General features: G+C 32.6%; 1 non-coding gene across 1 annotated transcript; it reads right to left on the bottom strand.

Annotated features, from left to right (window-relative positions):
• Positions 1–2,623: 2,623 nt before the first annotated feature.
• Positions 2,624–2,813, bottom strand: LOC115870288. Its single transcript, XR_004046652.1, has one exon. It is a non-coding gene; the product is annotated as a U2 spliceosomal RNA (small nuclear RNA).
• Between the last annotated feature and the right edge of the window lie 841 nt (positions 2,814–3,654).

Below are 3,654 nucleotides of genomic sequence, written 5' to 3' on the forward strand. Positions count from 1 at the left end.
TTGCTGGGGTTTTGGTTGTTTCCATGTTTTTGCCATTGTGGATATTGTTGCAATAATCAGGTGTACCTATGTCTGTTGAATGATATTCTTAATATATTTAGGGTATATATCCAGTACAGAAATTGCTGGCTCATAAGTTTGAGGATTTGCATTTGTTTTGAGAAGTGCTATATTGATTTCCATAATGGTTATACAATTCCACAGTCTCACCAACAATGTAAAACATTCCTATCTCACAACATCTTCTCCAGCATTTGCTATTTTCTGTTTTACTGACTTTTGTGAAAGTGTCAGTATGAAGTGATATCTCATTGATGCAATTTGAATTTTTCTTATTGCTAATGATCTTAAATACTTCTTCATGTGGTTGTTTTCTGCTTGAATGTTACCTTTAGTAAACTGTCTAGTCATATATTGTGCCCTTTTTGATTGGTTTATTTATATTTTTCTTGGTAAGACATAGTTTTCTATAGATTTTGGAGAATATGTTGTATATTTTAAATGAACAGAAACTAAGCACAGGGAATAAGAGATGGCTCTCTTTGGTATTGTCTGCAAGACTTCAATGTTAAAACAGTAGGAATTGTTCATTATATTAACAGGCAGTTATCCAAATTGCCTTGCCCTGTGGGAGATTTGGAAAATCAGCTTTATCTCCAGGCTCATGTGAAGTACATGGATTTATCTTCGCCCTTATTTAAAAGTAGAAAATTAATTCTGGTTCCAATTAACCTGAACACTACAGTAGGCTTTTATTGCCTTTGCACCAGAAATAGGAGTGAGCCTCAAGTTCCCAGGTTGATTTACTCATATCTGGGTAGTAGAAAAAGTCCATCACTCAACTTAGAACCTGCCATTTACGTGCAAAGAAGGATCAGAATGTCTTGTTGAATTGTGGAATATGCTGCATAATATAGCGAGAGTTAAATTTCAGTGAAATCAAGTAAAAAATATAGCTATAAAACAAATTATTTTATATAGATTATTGAATACATTAAAGTTGAATAGCTTCTGAATTGTCTGGAAATTGCATATCTCTGGGTTTTATGTACTTTAATAGCAAACAATATTATCATCCTGATTTTCTGCTGAGCATAGACAATTCAAAAAGTGAAAAGATGAAGCAGACATTTTACTAATTTTCTTTCTGATGGCTTGGTTAGTGTATCAATTTTCTTTTTATTTATGATAAATTCAATTTAAAATTGAGTTTCAATATCTCACATAATCAATCAGAGATCATTTATTTAGTCAAAGACTATTCATAATAAGAATTTCCCTTGAAAAATTAAACTGCCTGTGATTTTGAATATTTCATTTCCTAAATGTATAATTGCTATTCATTTTCATTTAAAAAAACCCATTAAATTAGGAGTTTCAATTAAATATAATAGATTGTGGGATGATGTCCAAAGTGAGATGAATTTTGTTTTCAATTCATACTTATTTAACAATTAAAATCATATCACTTAAAATTATTTTGAATAGATATCCCAATATTTAGCTAGTATGAAACAAGGACAACCCCTGCTTTATTAAATGAATTGCACAGTGTAAAAAGCATCGTTTGACATTTGGGCTCAGGATTAATTAATGTTCATATATTTGGCCACTACAAATAACTTTGACCATCAGTGAGAATGTATTAAAATAGAACTTAATAGATGATTTTTTATTCATAGAATATACTTGTGGTTAATCACTTGACTAATAGCAATGAATATTATTTGATAACAAATTAATTTGACTAATGGTAACCAAATGGTCAGAAGTTCTAACACACCAACTGCTCTTGAAAGAAAGATGTGGTTCTTTTCTGCTAAAAAGATTAGACCATATGAAGAAATCATATGAGGCAGTTCTGCTCTGTGTTATATGGCCAATATGAGTTGGAATTGACTTGATGATAATAGAGTTTAGGATATTATGCTAATATAAGAACAAATAAGCTCAACTACACTAAACATAGGAGTCACTATGTGGTGCAAATACTTAAGTGTTCAAAATACATTCCTGTAGCAATACATGTTGACTCTATGTTCAGCAAATAACCAAGTTCTAACCAAGTCACATCCATGTTATATTCCTAGGAGAAGTTACATTCATTTCTCTCCAGGATTAATGGATTATATTTGTTGGCATTGCCTATTTTTGGGCAAGTCCCAATAACATTGTTACAGTTATCTCAGGAAAACATACACTAGGAAATTTTGTGTCAGTTAGTCTTACTGATTTTCAAAACTGCAAGGAATGCTTCCACATCCAGACCTTTGTATTTTCCATTTCTTCAACCTGAAATGATTTCAGGCACAAAACAGGATGGGCTTCCCTCACTTCTCATTGTTCTTAAATAAAATATCATGTCTCCCCAAATCTGTGATCACCACAAGGGGACCAATCCTGTTGCCCATCCCTATCTTGCTTTTTTGTGTTATTTTCATTCTAAGAGTTATCATCCCAGAGGACATATTTTACTCATTTAATTTGTTTGGTCAGCTCCACCCACCACTAGAAAATGAGAATAAGTGCTTTTATTTATTTATTTGCTAAGGACTACATCTGTAGTGTCTGAACACCTGTCTTTTTTCCCCCTACTTGTTTTTTTTTCATTCTAGATCCCCAGAGGGGGTGCACCATTCCTGGAAATACTACAATACTAGATTGATGCATGGAATGGACAGAGCAAGCTCTTAGTCCAACCCCTGCTTGCAAAAATACTTTAATATGCTGTCCTTGGATAGAGGACATATCAGATATTAAACTGATAAGATCAGATACTTCACTTGATCTTAGCCAAAAGGATGAGAAGCGATATACATGTCTTATACTAGCCAAATGGAAGGTGCTCAACATATTTATTAAATGAGAGGATTCGGAAACAGCATCCTAGTAGCATTTTATTCTCTAACATTTTTCCCTTCCACAGTTTTGTCTAAGTTCACAGACTCAGTAAGTTGTGGAAGCAAAGGTTTATACATAAGCTTCTGTACCCTAATGGTATATCCGTCATATCCTTGTAATGTTAGCCTTCAACTTAGCATCCGTAGTCTCCCAAAATATCCAGAACATAATAATAGAGTGGATGATCAAAAACGTTATTTCTAAAAGATATTGTATTCTGCCTTAACTGCAATGAGATGAACAAATACAGAAAAGTAGAAAATGGGAGAAACTAGAGAGCAAGTTCTTGTTAACGAGCAGACGTCAAGGTTGAACTGGCAGTTTCTAGGGGAATCAGGAAATCTGATCAATACTTTTGCATCAGGAAATTAGACTGCATCCCTTCCCACCAGAGACAGCTTTCTTCCTAAGGGTTTGGTTACCTAGCATGATGAAATGCTAAATACAGGTGCATCTCAGGCTGATATAAGTGAATTATCATATAGGGATATATATTTTTAATTTGAACCTAAAATTTTATTCTCAGAAACATTTGCTTAGAGCAATATTATGGTAACATTAAAGAAAATAGCACACTTATCTTACCTTAATGTACTGATTAAAGAAACATATTTTACACAAAACTTAAATAGTGTATAGCATAATTTAACTAGAACATATTTATACTTCTATGGTTGTAATCAGAGTATGTGAACTATCTTGTATTCTAATTTATTATGCCATCTTATTATCACCTAATGTATAAATTATATT

Source organism: Echinops telfairi, unplaced genomic scaffold (genome assembly GCF_000313985.2).
Source record: "Echinops telfairi isolate 266 unplaced genomic scaffold, ASM31398v2 ScPeMD7_443;HRSCAF=831, whole genome shotgun sequence".
NCBI lineage: Eukaryota > Metazoa > Chordata > Mammalia > Afrosoricida > Tenrecidae > Echinops > Echinops telfairi.